Source organism: Nothobranchius furzeri, chromosome 8 (assembly GCF_043380555.1).
Source record: "Nothobranchius furzeri strain GRZ-AD chromosome 8, NfurGRZ-RIMD1, whole genome shotgun sequence".
Classification (NCBI taxonomy): Eukaryota; Metazoa; Chordata; class Actinopteri; order Cyprinodontiformes; family Nothobranchiidae; genus Nothobranchius; species Nothobranchius furzeri.
Window position 1 is genome coordinate 66,605,903 of NC_091748.1, and position 16,520 is coordinate 66,622,422.

At 44.0% G+C, this 16,520-nt stretch overlaps 1 long non-coding RNA gene across 1 annotated transcript in view; it reads left to right on the plus strand.

Annotated features, from left to right (window-relative positions):
• The first annotated feature begins 840 nt into the window (after positions 1-840).
• LOC139071571 (uncharacterized) overlaps positions 841-16,520 on the plus strand; it is a 51,003-nt gene continuing 35,323 nt past the window's right edge. Inside the window, exons 1-2 of the long non-coding RNA XR_011521415.1 lie at positions 841-984; positions 1,352-1,453. This is a non-coding gene — a long non-coding RNA (uncharacterized lncRNA). The remainder of the gene's footprint in view (positions 985-1,351; positions 1,454-16,520) is intronic.

Sequence of the window (16,520 nt, forward strand, 5' to 3'; positions counted from 1 at the left end):
TCCAATTGCATTAGTCTGGATCTCTTTTTTCTTTGAAGCCCATCACCAGCTAAACAAATGTATCACATAGTGTCTTGCATGATTAAGTAATTACACACGCTGTTGGGTCTCAGCCAGCATGTGTAATTACATAATCATGCAAGACTCCATCCAATATTTCCTTATGAATGATTGTTGTATTTGTAGCAGGGTCCCATCCATCATTTACATAAACATCTGCATGCTAGCGTATCTCTTCGTTCCTCTGAATCTTTTGCCTGAGGTCTAAGTTGTGGAAGAGCAGTGGTGTGGTGGTGGGGGGGTTGTCATCACTCTGGCTGTGCTGCAGTGTGGAGCTGTGCAGACTGCCACTCTGAGCCAAAAATACATCTGGCAAGAAAGGACAAGGGAGGGAGAAGGAAAGATGGAGACACGAGGAGGATACACGGAGAGTGAATGAGGAAGAGGTTTGCAGAAAGATGCAGGGATGGAGTGGAGGGTGTAGTGTACTGTACTGTACTGTGCTCTCCTTTCCCCTCTCTTCTCGGCATCATCCAGTGCATGAACATTTCTTTAATCACAGCAGAGAAGGCATAGCAGCGCCGAGCGGAGGACGTGTGTCACACCCCTCCGTCTGCTCACATCACGGCTCCAACTATCCACATATCATCTCTCCACTTTCCCTTCCCCCTTCTTTCTAACTCGGGCTGTCTTATCCCTCTTCTGTTCTGTTTTCCATCCTTGCCTTTATTCCTTTCCTCTACTTCCTTCAATTTATCCTATCTCTGTTCCCTTTCCTCGTCCATGTCACTGTCACTTGTTTCCTTCATTTTCCCTTCATCGTGTCCCCCCCCCCCCCCCCCCCCCGTCTATTACTCTGGATGATAAAACTTTTTGTTTACTACAGGTAACACTGTTCCTGCCTTATTGACCAACCAATAGAGAAGAATCTCCTGAGGATGGGAAGCCTGCTTCCTGACTGCCAGCCATGTCAGCCTGTCACAAGTGTGTGTGAGTGTGTGTGTGCGCACGTTCATGCATGTGTGTCCCTCTCACTCGTTGTTGTCATCACAGACAGGGGTTTGTTGTGACATTCCACCCAGCTTTGTCATACCTGAGGACAAAACCGTCTCATTAAGCCCACCCGTAGCAGAATATACATTGCATGTATGGTTTCAGCCACTTTATTCTACCTGGTTGTGAAATTACAGAGAGATGCACACGACTTTAAGCTCTGATTTTCCGGAAAACCTTGTGTTGATAACTGTGGAAAAGCTTGAAGAAGCTGAGCAATGTTACCAAGGCTGCCCATCTGACAGCATGTCTGCTGTTTCCCCCTCCTCAGTGACACGCTTTCTTTACTTTCCAACAGCGACTGATCCACCCCAATGCGATGAAGTACCACACATCTTTTATCGAGGACCGTGAGCCGTGAGTTGGCAGATGTTGTGGACCTCTCACTCATATGATCAAGGTAATAAACGTCGAGCTTGTAGAAAGAAACAGTTGATAGGTGGTAAAATACTGAGCGTGTAATTCCATCCTTTGGTAAATGATGATGTGAGGTTGTGGTTTGGTATTTAGTTTTATTGTTTTAATTGCTGCTTTATGTGAAGACGTGGTCAAAACTGTGCAATTAAAGTTAAACTAGTTTCATACAGTGTTTTATAGAAAAATCTGCATTTTTTATCCAAGCCCATGCCCAAGAGATCTATATAAGACAAAAATCGTAGCCAGCGTGTTTCAGTTCAGCCGTTTTGAGCACACAAGCAACAAACTGGAGACATGGCCAGTGTCAGAAGCCCCAAAATAGTCAGGCCTCCTGGAGCTGAGTTATTTTTTAAATGCCATCAGCTACTGAGTTTCATATGCTGGTTGAATGAGAAAATAGTGTTCCACCCCTTTTTCCTGTATTAGCCACCAAGACAAATATGGACGGATATGGATCTACATCAAACTGAAAATATGCATTATTAGCAATAAACCCATCTTTGCTCACGATGGGGAAGGCTTAAGTTATTTAGCATCTAGGAGAGAGCAGAGAATGTCCTAGCTAGTAGAAGCTAACCATTAGCATTAGCTACCCCACCACACAGCGGAACTCCTTCAGGCTTGTGTTGGGGAGACAGTGGCACAAGAGTTAAGTGCTCGCCCCGTAATCGGAAGGTTGCAGGTTTGAGCCCCACTCAGTCTGTCGCTGTCGTTGTGTCCTTGGGCAAGACACTTAACCCACGTTGCCTGCTGGTGGTGGTCGGAGGGACCAGTGGCGCCAGTGGCACCAGTGCTCGGCAGCCTCGCCTCTGTCAGTGCGCCCCAGGGCAGCTGTGGCTACATCGTAGCTCATCCCCACCAGTGTGTGAATGTGTGTGTGAATCGATGAATGACTGATTGTGTTGTAAAGCGCCTTGGGGGGTCCCAGGACTCTAGAAGGCGCTATATCAAATACAGGCCATTTACCATTTACCATTTGTGTTATTTGTGGAGATAAAACATCCGTCACAGAGCAAACAGAGTCGGTGGTAGATTCGTGTTGCTGTCAGCCAATCAGAGGTGAGGTGTCAGAATATCAAGAAATAAAACTCCAAAAACCCGGCCGTCTGAAGCTCTCTACCTCCTGAAACAGGAGCTTGGGAGCTTTTGCCTCACAAGGCATTCATTTATAACAGAGACCACTGCAAATGTGTTCATTAAAACAGTGAAACTCAGGGCCATAAATGGTCATAAAACTCAATGTAATCACAAGCTACAAGTTATGATTAGGTTTCTGTTATAAAATGTGTTGTCAGAATTCTGCACAGAACGTTTCTTTGCCTTTTGTTGGTATTAGATTTTAAAATCAAAATAATATTAGAGCTGTCATACACTCATTTTTTCTGTTAATTTGCAGAGGTCTGCAGAATGAATGAATGCCTTGTGAGTCATTTTCTGTGGAAAAAAAGCTCTGGTGTTCTTTTTTCAGTGGGTGGAAGTTAGAGGAGAGGGTTGGCAGGAAACAACAGGATTTCTCAATAATATTCATGGTACTCAAGCATCTCGCCTCTGATTGGCTAGCAGCAACACGATTCTTTCTCCACCATTATTTGCTCTTCTTTCTTGGGTTAAAAAAATGCAGCACTGATGTTTTATCTTGCCGTATAACACAAGCTTCCACCGTGTTGTGGATTTGCAAACGGTTAGCTTCTGCTAGCCGAGACTCAGCCCCCTCCTGGCTGCTAAATCAACACAGCCAAGGTGGGCGGGGCCATAAATACTCATTTTCCCTGTGACATGGAAGAGACTAGCCTTTTCTGACCCCATCGTTTTCCTATCTTCATGCTTTCTGTGGCTAACGCAGGCAATGGGGGTGATGAACATTTTTAGCTTCAGCATGCATGTGTGACTCAGACTGAATGATTTTTAAAACAAGTCTTACACATTTTTTTCAGTGAATGAAACCTTTAAGTTGTATCTAATATATTAATGATAATTAGACAATGTATACCACCTAAATATCTCAGGGCAACCATTAAATCCCCTTTTAGTAAGTTGTTATTTCACCGATTTTGTTTAAATTGGACCAAAAATAAAAAACATGAACGTTTTTTTTACAGCAGTAGCAGTTTTTATCCGTGGCTCACTTTGTTTTTCATCTGAGTTAGACCGACACCCCGGTTATTATAAAAACCTGCCAGTATAGCAAATTAGGGGTGTGCATGTAAAAAGCCTGGTCTTCTCCCATGCATAAATGATGCTGCAGCAATGTATCAGCACAGCTCGACAAGCTGTTTCCAGTCATACTCAGCAGCTCCACATCTGCACAGTTCAACACAGCAAATTAGGAGAGGCGAGGATTAGTGGTACAAGAGAGTGAACATGGCAGGCTTGGCACGCACGCGCGTACCCCCACACACAAACACTCACACACACATACACCTTACATATACATAACGTGCACTTGGTAAGCAGAGAATGTGCAGACACAGCCATCGAAGCACACATTCAAGCAAATGTTCTGGGTTGCATTTTACAAAGATGGAACATGGCAGGTAACATGGAGGAAGGATAACAAACCTCTGAGTGTCACTGCTATCTTAGCTAAGCTACCAAAGATGCTGGGTGTATTCAGGTTGTGTCACACCCATATGGATGCTGACATACACACTCATACAGACACACACACTCCCATACACACACGCGTCATTTTCTTTTCCAGTACAACAGCGTTAATCCAGATGTTTTCACACAGTTCAATCACGCCTTTTCTATTTACAGTTTGCAGTAAATACATGTATACAGCATGTCACATGTAAAACAGAGCACCCTTAATAAATTAATTCAATGTCATTTTTATTCTTTTTGATTTCTCCTCCTCTTTTCCTCATTTTCCTCTCTGGCCATCTCAGGATTCAGATGAAATCAGATGGTCCATGATTTGCATGCGCTTACAGAATATTGCATGTGCGGTGTTTGCTGTTAAAGGCGCAATAAAGGGTGTCGGTGGGTGTCTATGTGCTTCCCCATTGACATCAAACGGTCCTCTGATATGGAAATGGGAGGGCAAAGAGAGAATGGCTCCTCACTGAGGCTTTGTTTGGATGTAGGCCAAGGTCTATTCCTCCTTTTCTTCATCTTTTGGTTGATTTCTATCCCTTTCTTTCTCTCTCACCTTCACCGTTTCCTCTTGTGCTTCTGCTGTTTAACTATTTTCTGTCTCACCTACCTGTCTCATATTTAACGTGGCTTAACCAAAAACGGTCACTCTTGGAACTACTTTAACTATTATGATTATAATAGTTTAATTTAGCTGATTTAGGATGCCTCCTGGATGCCTCCCTGATGAGGGTTTCTGGGCACGTCCAACCAGGAGAAAGCCCAAAGGAAGACCCAGGACATGCTGGAGAGACTATGTCTATCGGCTGGCCAGGGAATTTTCCCAGAGGAGCTGGCCCACATGGCTGGGGAGAGGGAAGTCTGGGCCTCCCTGCTTAAGCTTGGTTTATGCTTGACTCATTCACTTTCCGCGCGGTGATGCGGCTCGCGGATGGAACGCGCTTCACAACTCGCAACGTTTATGGTTTCTGCGGCTTGTCTCTGCGGTGAGCCAATATTCTCCCAAACTGAACGAGGCAGCATGGAGCTCTACAGCATGCATCCAACACTACACCATAGTAGAAGTAGAAATTACTGTTTACAACATGGCATTTCAGCATTTATAACAGCGTCCTCGTCTTTTCCGACAGTGCGAGCTATTTCTCTCCAAGAATTATTAACGACATGTTGATCACGGTGATCTCTGAGAGCTGAATCATACAAATGTCTGTATTTACGAACCTCTGCCATACTAGTTCTTGCAGGTCCGCCATGTTTTTCCGCGTCCGTCCGTCCGTCCGCGTGGTTAGAAATTTTCCGAGGTGCGCGTTGCGGAAATCTTGGGCCGTGCGGAGACGCGGTGGAGGGGCGTGGTTGTTAAAATGACGCAAAATGATGCAACTTTTCCGCGCGGAGCCGTGCGGACCTCGCGGACGCGTCAAGCATAAACCAACCTTTAGGCTACTGCCCCCGCGACCCGACTCCGGGTAAGTGGACGAAAATGGATGGATGATTTAATGAATATCCAGCATCGGGGAAAGCAATCCAGGATTCCTGGAGATCAAATCGTAAGAGTAGTTTAGGAATCATGAGACTAGTTTCTACATGGATGGGTCACCACAAGTCTGAGACTGAGGGTCTTTGGAATGTTCTGGAGCAGGAGTAAGCAATGCTGGTCCTGGTGTGTTTTAGTTTTTTCCCTGTTCCAACACATCTGATTTAAATCAGTAGGTGGTTAACAGGTTTCTGCAGAGCTTAACAACTTGGTGAACAGTTAAATCAACCACTCAGTTAGGTGCGATAGAGCTAAAACCGGTGTCTTGGCTGCTGCCGTGGATCTGTTGCTGCCAGGGCAGATGGCTCCGCTGATGATGTGTCGTTCATTACCTGACCCATCTGAACTCAGCCTATTGTTTACTCTGGTGTTCACGAGTGTGTGTGTGTGTGCATGGACGAGTGTGCAGGTGATTGTATTCTACTTTTGTTTTATACTTGGGGAGGGGGCCTGGGATGGGAATGTGGGATCTATGGGGCCATTTTAATCTGTAAAGCACTTTGAGTTGCATTTTTTTTTGTATGAAAAGTGCTATATAAATCAAGTTGATTTGATTTGATTTGATAAAACACACTGGATAGCGGCACTCCAGGACCAAGGTTGCTTTTCCCTGTTCTGGAGAAATCAGTTTTCTAAAAGCATGACATAAACATCATTTCACCTCTGATTAGCAATGAATGTTGCTTTATGCAGGGTTTGCAAAACAATGACAAATCAAATGTGTCATAATTAAAACTTCCAATTAGAGCTCTCAATGGGCCCAAAAACCTAACCCGAAACCAAAATGAGCCAATGGCCTTGAAGCCTGAAACCGGCTCGCCCGACATAATCACATACAACACTCGGTCTGAGACCAGCTCAAGCTGAGGTTAGTGCTTCTTTACAAAACACCATGGAGGAATAAAGATACCCTTCCTCTGCTGTCCAAGCTCGACTTGGCCATAACTTGATAGTGACGCATTTACACAATGGTCAGCTTGGTCTGGTCCTGGTAGAATCATTGCATTGGCACTGTCCATGTGTGGTCCATGCCGAGCCGACCGTTTTATCGGTCCTGCTTTGCTTCAGTTCTTTTGTGCTGAGCCAATCATACACACCTACCTATGGACTGATTAATCAGCTGATGTCATGTCACTCTTGTGCCTACCTACTAGCGGGAGCCTCTAATTGGTGCAAATCAGACAGCCTTCCTACATGGGCATTTCATTAGGAATTGGCTGTAGTGGTGTAAAGGTCTTCTCTGACTGCACCTCGGACTGGGCACGGCTGCAGGGGCAGTGCGAGGACTGACTGTCCGCTGTGCTGTTGGAAGACTCCACGGTAGCAGCGCTACACAGTGAGAGAGTAGAAAGCTGCGTGCTTTATGTCAGAGTCTCCAAAAGCAACACTGCTCATGCCCGCTTTTGATTATTAACTTGTGGTGCTTAGGAATGACACACAGGCTTCTCCATGCCACTTAAGCGAATCCCGCTTATGTCCTCAGCCATGTCCTTATCCCTAAGAAGGCTGTTTAAACACAACCTGGCCATGCGGGGCGGGCTGTCCCCACCCGGCCAAGGCCATCCTGACCAAAGTTAAATGTTGTCGCCCTAAACTGACCCGACCCGATGGGCTTACTTGGTCTGGGCTCTAGCCGAAATCGAGAACTCCAGTTTCAATAAGACACTTAAGTGTGTGACTTGTTTAATCCATTCGCTGCAGAAATGAGCTTTTATAAAAGTTTTGGCCTTTCCCTTTCTGGACCTGCCTGAAAAATACATTCATGTTTATACATGTTTATACACAGGATAGTTCATTGTATTTTAATTAAAATACAGGGAATCTTAAGTTTTGTTTGGTAGACGATGACATTTAGTTTGGACATTTGTGAGATTTAGATTGTTTGCCAGAATTGGTGGCCAGGACATTTATGTCCCCTGTGTCCAGCCAGGGTTTGTCTTTGTGGCAGATCTCCTGCTATTTGGTGCATCAGCACATGCAGTCTTTTTCTGTAATCAATTCATACATTTGAGCAGGTGTAATGCTATCTATAAATGCTACGTAAGCATAGCATGTATCGCAGTTCTGAATACACCATTAACTGCTTTAGGAATAAATCTTCTCTTAACGCCAAGAAAAAAAAAACTTGGAGAAGCAACTTCTCTGCTTGTGATTGATTATGGTCCGATATATTGTACATGCATGCATGCACCTTTGATTTAGTGAGCTGGGTAACTCCACATTTCATTACAAAGGCAAAGTCTCACCCTCTATTACATTATTTATGACTTGGAGAGTTGGACATCATTGACCACTTGTGGACAACAACAGTGGTGTACTCACTGTTTCATTTCTGATATTTGCAGCTAAGCTACTCCTAATGATTTTTATGTAGGTTCAAAGGATGTGAGAGAACACTGTACGTTGTTACACTGACACTGAAATAGTTTATAAAGAGACTTCAACTTAGACACATTTCTAATCTTTATTCACTGATGGGTGTCAAGCAGGAATGGTGCTACGGAGACATGATTTCGCTAAAACGTATCTGTGTTTCTAGATTTGCGTTGGGGTTTAATTATAGTAAAGTGTTTGATGCAGTTGTTTCATTCACTGCAGTTTAACTTGCTGTGCAGCTTCAGCCCTCTGTTGTAAAAGACTTCCTTGTAAAATACAAGTAAAGTGTCAGGAATGTTAAAAACTCCAACTGTAGTTTTTATGTGCACGGCTCTCTCCTCAGCTGGCTTCCATCCAGGCTTTTCTTTTCCTGGAACTGGAGCCTTAAGCACACCCTATAAAATCGTGTTGATAGCAATACTTGATACATTTTCCCAGACTGCACTGCTGCTATCACCAGCTACTGAATCTCAGTGTTGATCAATAAGCTTTTAGTCCTAAACTGAGTCTGCCGTCGCTCGTGGTTTTTTGGCAAATGACCACAGTCCTGATCAGGAACAACTCACTCAGCTCTCCACATAATAATAAATGTAGAAACTATGAAGAAGTGGAACCACTGTGCCACTGTAAAGTGTACATAACAGGAGTCCTGTGTGCCAGATGGGGAGGTTTTAAAGAGGCCACAGTTTTTTTTCTCTCCCTGTTGCTGAGAATGCATGTGCTTTCTATTGCAGGCTGGAGAGAAAATGAGTCTGAGCTCGGTTAGAACAGACCAGAGCGAGGTCTGGGTTGCATTAGGAGGGGAATCACACAGTGTGGAGAAGGATACTGTACACACACACACACACACACAAACACACACACACACACACACACACACGCACGCACACACACGCACGCACACACACACAAACACACACACACACACACACACACACACGCACGCACGCACACACACACACACACACACACACACACACACACACACACACACACACACACACACACACACACACACACGCACGCGCACACACACACAGAACATAGAATGAAGGTTCTATCCCATGCAGCACAAAGAATGTACGAATACAATATTTTAGTACAAATGGGAAAAAGTCCAAAGTAAACAATGCTGGTATTAAAAGTTTGTACTGTGTACATGTGTACATGTGTGTGTGTGTGTGTGTGTGTGTGCGCGTGTGTGCGTGTGTGTGTGTGTGCGTGCGCGTGCGTGCGCGTGCGTGCGTGCGTGTGTGTGTGTGTGTGCGTGCGTGTGAGTGTGTGTGTGCGCGCGTGCGTGCGTGCATGTGCTCTTGTATTTACTTACTATAGCATTTTAAAGGTGAGGGAAGCTCATCCCAGAGAGAACAGTGTGAATGTATTTTGTCCAAATCTGCAGTGCTCTTGATCACGTGCATTCTGAGCAACTCATGCACAGATACAATGTTGTGATACACACATGTTTAAAGCTGCACCAGCAAATTTGGGTAAACAAATTAGCTTAAACCATATATTCATGCCTCTTAACAGCATTCTAACACAGTGTAACTAGAAATATATTGTGGAGATTCAAACTAAAAATAATGGAGGGTCTGTCTAAAACCCTCCACCAACAACACATTTCAGACCCAAAGCAACTAATGGATCACCCAGTTGTTGGTCTCGCCAAACCACCACACTTCCCTGGTTCCTCCACTCGTCACACACTTGTGTAAACAGAATACCAATAGTGTGAGAAGTTCTCTACTCAGTAATAACAGAGAAGGAGAAACAGTCGGCTGCTACCGCTTCAACTTTAGGACAAACTACCAGAGTCCTAAAGAGAAAAACATCATTTGAAGTCATGGACAACAAAGACGTTTGGACCTAGAAAACAGCAACTGGGGTTTAGTGCTATCTTGTTTCATCTGGCAAAGAGTTTCTGGTTCCAGCAGAAGCGTCTCAGGGGATTTACCTAAGGGGAGGGGTGAGTGTTTTGTATTCGCTATAGAAGCTTTAATGTCAGTAAAGGAGTTGATTTTATTTTAGTAAATATTTACAGTTATTTGGTTAATGTGTGCCAATGTTCTATCAGCACGACAAGAAACGTGTGTATTAGGAGGATTTTATAAACCATAAGTAGCAAAGGTTTTATTAAAAAATCATATTAAACTAATATTGTTGCATTAATAACTCTGAAGATGTTTCAGTCTGCTCCATGAAACTTTAAAAAGCAACACAGAAATATTTATTTTTCTTCAGTGTTTTTATTATTGATGAAATGATTAAAATGTGGTATATTATCCTGAAAACTGTGTTTATGAGTCCTCTAGCATTCAACAGAGCCTAGTTCATTTAAGTCCTGGTTTATTAGAACAAACTTCTGTTCATTCAGACTCGTTTTGTTACAGCGGAAGTTCTTCGTTTAATGTGGACGTTGATTAGGACACAGGGACACTAACGAACCCAGAGCTCTGAGCTCTAACATCCACTTAGCAGTGAGCCTCTTTTCAAAAGTCGCTCACTTTTATACTGGAGCTGTAAATTTTAAAGAACTGCACAGGTCACATTAGCATCCCTTCAGCTTGCTAACGCCCACATTAGCTGAAATGATATTTTAATATCTGTGCAGTGCGCTACCAACACTATCTACAGTGGGGACGGTGTGCTGCTGACCTCTACTCAGGACGTTGTGGATCGGTGGGCAGAATACTTCAAAGACCTCCTCAATCCCACCGACACATCTTCCAGTGAGGAAGCAGAGTCTGGGGACTTGGAGCTGGCCTCTCAAATCTCTGGTGCTTAGGTCACTGAGGTGGTTAAAAAGCTCCTCTGTGGCAAGGCTCCGGGGGTGGATGAGATCTGCCCGGAGTTCCTTAATGCTCTGGATGTTGTGGGGCTATGTTGGCTGACGCGGCTCTGCAATATCACGTGGACATTAGGGGCAGTCCCACTGTACTGGCAGACCGGGATGATGGTTCCCTTATTTAAAAAGTGGGACCGCAGGGTGTGTTCCAACTACAGGGGGATCGATTCAATTCAATTCAATTCAATTTTATTTATATAGAGCCAAATCACAACAAGAGTCATCTCAAGGCACTTCACATAATAAACATTCCAATCCAGGCCAGTTCATTAAGCCAATCAGAAAAAATGTTTCCTATATAAGCAAATTGCATCAAGTCACTGACTAGTGTCAGTGACTTTACAGCAATTCTCACACTAAGCAAGCATATAGCAACAGTGGAGAGGAAAACTCCCTTTTAACAGGACGAAACCTCCAGAGGATCTGGCTCATATAAGCAGCCATCCACCACGACTCACTGGGGGTCGAGAAGACAGAGCACACACACCCACACACACACACACACACACACACACACACACACACACACACACACACACACACACACACACACACACACACACACACACACACACACACACACACACACACACCAAGCAATGTGTGTATGGTTACATTGTGATTTCTTAGTAAATATTCTGTTTGGCGAGAGATAAACTTTATTGTATTTATCCTACTGAATCTATAATTAAACGGGTAAACTAGCAGTAGCACATCCAACGTCAAGCAAAGCAAAAAGTTATTATCAGGAGAGGGAGAATGTTTAAGTGGTTAGCAGCAGTGTGCTAGACGATGGTGCCCTCCATGAGGCCACCACAGCTCAGCAGAACATCATTGTAGCTTCTTCTGGGGAGAAAAACACTTAGAGAAAAAATAAAGTTAACAGCTGAAATTGCAGAAAATCATACAGTTAAAGAGTTAATTGCAGAAGAAAGTAGTTGCATGTGAAAAGTGGTCAGTGTGTCCTCCAGCAGTCTAAGCCTATAGCAGCATAACTACAGAGGTAACTCTGGATAACCTAGCCTTTTTAGATGGAGGCATGTTGGAGGCAGGGCAAGGGAGAGCCGTCTTTACCGACTGTACACTCCACCTCCCTCTACTCCCCCACTTGTCCAGATCTAGGCTAACATCAGATTTTAACCATAGGCCCTATCAAATAAAAATGTTTTAAGCCTAGTCCTAAAAGTAGACAAGGTGTCTGCCTTATGGACTACGGCTGGGAGCTGGTTTCACAGGAGAGGAGCCTGATAATTAAAAGATCTGCCTCCCATCCTAATTTTAGATATTCTGGGGACCACCAGTAAACCTGCAGTCTGAGAGCGAAGTGCTCGGTTAGGAACATATGGAACAATCAGATCACTGATGTATGATGGAGCTTGATTATTTAGAGCTTTATATGTGAGAAGGAGAATCTTAAAATCTATTCTGAATTTAACAGGTAGCCAATGTAGGGAAGCTAAGACAGGAGAAATATGATCTCTCTTTTTAATTCTCATCAGAACTCTAGCTGCAGCATTTTGGACAAGCTGAAGACTTTTAACTACATTCTGTGGACTTCCTGAGAGAAATTAATTACAGTAATTGAGTCTTGATGTAATAAATGCATGAACTAGTTTTTCAGCATCACTCCTGGAAAGGTTGCTTCTAATCAGCAATATTCCGAAGGTGGAAAAAGGAAATCCTACAAACCTGTTTGACTTGGGATTTGATTGACATGTCCTGGTCAAAGATAACACCAAGGTTCCTTACTTTGTTCTCGGAGATTAATGTAATGCCATTCAGGTCAGGTGATTGACTAAGCAATTTCCTTTTCTGGATTTCTGGTCCAAAGATGAGAACTTCCGTCTTGTCTTGATTTAAAAGCAAAAAGTTTAGAGTCATCCAATTTTTTATGTCCTCAAGACAAGCCTGTAATCTACCTAACCGATTAGGTTCATCAGTGTTAATGGATAAATATAACTGAGTATCGTCAGCATAACAGTGAACATTTATCCCATGCTGTCTAATGATTTTACCAATTGGGAGCATATATATAGTAAAAAGAATTGGTCCAAGCACTGAACCCTGTGGTACTCCACAAGTAACCATAGAGTATGAAGTATGATCACACTCCTGAGCCTTCCTGGTAAGGTCTATTCTGGGGTTCTGGCGAGGAGGGTCCGTCGGATTGTTGAACCTCAGATTCAGGAGGAGCAATGTGGTTTTCGTCCTGGCCGTGGAACACTGGACCAGCTGTATACCCTTAGGGGGATCCTGGAGGGTGCGTGGGAATTTGCCCAACCAGTCTACATGTGTTTTGTGGATTTGGAGACGGCGTTTTACTGCGTCCCTCGGTGGGCCCTGTGGGGGGTACTCCGGGAGTATGGGGTGCCAGGCCCTCTGAAATGGGCTGTTAGGTCCATATATGACCGGTGTCAGAGCTTGGTCCGCATTGCCGGCAGTAAGTCGGGCTCGTTCCCAGTGAGAGTTGGACTCCGCCATGGCTGTCCTTTGTCACCGATTCTGTTCATAACCTTTATGGACAGGATTTCTAGGCGCAGTCAAGGTGTGGAGGGCATCCGTTTTGGTGGCCTGAGCATCAGGTCTCTGCTTTTTGCAGATGATGTGGTCCTGTTGGCTTCATCAGAACGTGATCTTCAGCTTTCGCTGGAGCGGTTCGCAGCAGAGTGTGAAGCAGCTGGGATGAGAATCAGCTCCTCTAAATCTGAGACCATGGTCTTGATTCGGAAAAGGGTAGAATACCTTCTCCGGGTCAGGGGTGAGGTCCTGCCCCAAGTGGAGGAGTTTAAGTATCTCGGGGTGTTGTTCACGAGTGAGGGAAAACTGGATCGTGAGGTCGATAGGAGGATTGTTGCTGCATCTGCAGTGATGCGGGCATTGTACCGGTCTGTCGTGGTGAAGAGAGAGCTGAGTTAGAAGGCAAAGCTCTCGATTTACCGGTCGATCTATGTTCCTACCCTCACCTATGGTCATGAGCTTTGGGTAGTGACTGAAAGAACGAGATCGCGGATACAAGCGGCCAAAATTAGTTTTCTCCGAAGAGTGGCTGGGCTCTCCCTTAGGGATAGGGTGAGAAGCTTGGTCATTTGGGAGGGGCTCAGAGTAGACCCGCTGCTCCTCCACATCAAGAGGAGCCAGTTGAGTTGGCTCGGGCATCTGGTCAGGATACCTCCTGGATGCCTCCCTGGTGAGGTTTTCCGGGCACGTCCAACTGGGAGTAGACCTAAAGGTAGACCCAGGACACGTTGGAGGGACTATGTCTCTCACCTGGCCAGGAAACGCCTTGGGATTCCCCCGGAGGAGCTGGCCCAAGTGGCTGGGGAGAGGGAAGTCTGGGCCTCTCGCCTTAGGCTACTGCCCCCGCGACCCGACTACAGATAAGCGGATGAAAATGGATAGATGGATGGAATATTCTGAGTAAAGCATCACTTTGTTTCAGTCATTCTGTTTTCTGCAAACGTATTCATCACAGCTATGGGGTAGTTAAGCTGGAAGGCTTGGGATGGAAAGATTCTTCAGTTTGCTGGTGAATCTTTAGACAACTCCCAACAATGCATACATGAACATGCATGCAGAGCCCTCACCATGTCTTCACACGTGCTTGGATCAGCCCTCTGTTGTCTGTTTAGCCACTTCCTGTCCCTTTAACCCTGTCACAGATAAAGTCATGCTGCTGTGATTGTGAGTGCATTCACAGTACAGGCTAAACGTTTGGACACACCTTCTCATTCAATGTGTTTTCTTTATTTTCATGACTATTTACAAAGGGGCAACAAGTGCTAAACACCTCAGGGAGCTCCTTGGAAAACCATTTCAGGTGACTACCTCTTAAAGCTTATCAAGAGAATGCCAAGAGTGTGCAAAGCAGTAATCAGAGCAAAGGGTGGCTATTTAGAAGAAAATAGAATATAAAACATGTTATCAGTTATTTGACCTTTTTTGGTTAAGTACATAACTCCGCATGTGTTCATTCATAGCTTTGATGCATTCAGTGAGAATCTACCAATGTAAATGGTCATGAAAATAAAGAAAACACATTAAACGAGACAGACTTTTGGCCTGTACTCAATATGACCTTATAAAGGTTGTTTGTTTTCACGTGGTTTTTAATTCTTGATTATTTAAAGTGCCATAGTGAGGAAACCCATTATGATCTGATCAGAAACATCAGACATCATCACTCATTTTTCTAGAATCCTGTAAAAATACCAGTTTAGTAATTTAAAAAAATCTTCCTTTAAAATTAAAGTTTTTGGATTACATCTAAACGAATCCGGTGGTTTCACTGATTTACTAAAACATTTGTGTGTCAAACATGATTAATAAAATTGGATTCGTAAGTCTGCGCCCTCTAAAGCAGGTAAAGCTGTAATCAGCACCACCAAAGCTGTTCAGCTGTACGCCATAGATCAAAAAATGGAATAAAACTTTATCAGCAGACAAATATAAGCAAAACTGTTCTCACCACCTCTCTTCTTTATGACAAACTGTTGTTACCACAAACTATTCTGAGCCCCCCGCGCTGCAGCAGCAGCTCAGATGTTCAGAGAGTGTTAGTCACATGATCAGCTCAACAGAAGCTCCATCAGCTGAACATCCTGCAGAAAGCGTCTGAGATTGTACATTAAAAGCTGAGTCCACAGCGCCCTCTTTAGGCTGCTGGGGGACATACAACCCCACAATCCTGCACGTCAGCATCATCACAGTTAAACTGAATCTGTCTAAACACTTTACAGGTTAGAAGATTGGAGGAACAGACTTAATGTGATCTAAAGAGAGACCGTAAACTGCAACATTTTGATGAAATGCCTTATTGTTTTTAAAAAAGGGGAATTTTAAAACAGCTCCCAAAACTTTTCACTAGTTTCTTCAGCTGATTTTGACGATCTCTCTGTTGAATCCATGTACGAATTTATTTACCCCATCTAGATATTCATGGATATTTTTGTAACGTAAAAGCAGGCATATGTGGGTTACCATGACCTATCGACACAAAAGACTTGGGGAGCTTCACGCTCTCTCTCTCCCTCCCTCTGGGTTCCCACCTTGACATTTCATGTGGCGTGTTTCAAATAGCAGATCTTCTCTGTCTTCCTCTGTCACCTCACCTTCTCTCCTGCTGCTGTTTCTGTGCCTTACTTGTTGTCACTTCTCCTTCCCGCTGTCCCTCCCTCTGGTGCTTTGACTTTTAGTCGGGGAAAGATGACGACGGAGGTGAGGGAGGGAGATGGAGAAGGTGTGAGAAAATCTGAGCCGGAGAAAAGAAGAAAGTGAAAAGAGAGAGGGAAGTGAGGAGGGAAGGAGAAAACAATATGTCACCAAAAGATGTGAGCATAAGAAGGGAAAGGATGGGTGACAAATATATAATAAGAGAAATGTAGAAGGCCTAAGATGGAAGGAAGGAGCAGGAGAAAGTGACTGAAAGGTTGTTAGATGGAACAGAGTAATACGAGAAAGCGACAGAGTGACAAAAAAAAGAGAGAATTGTGAAAGTGTATTTTAACTTTGATTTTTTTTTTGTGAACATTTTTGGAAAAATAAGGACATTGTGTCCATTCCCCACTCAGAGCATCTTCTAACGATGTGTTGAGAATTTGATTTTAGTGCCTGGAAGGAATGTTAGGTTTAAGGTTGGGGTTAAAGTTTCCCTCACAGTTTTTATTTCAGGATTAGCAGCAAGGGAATGCATTATGTCAT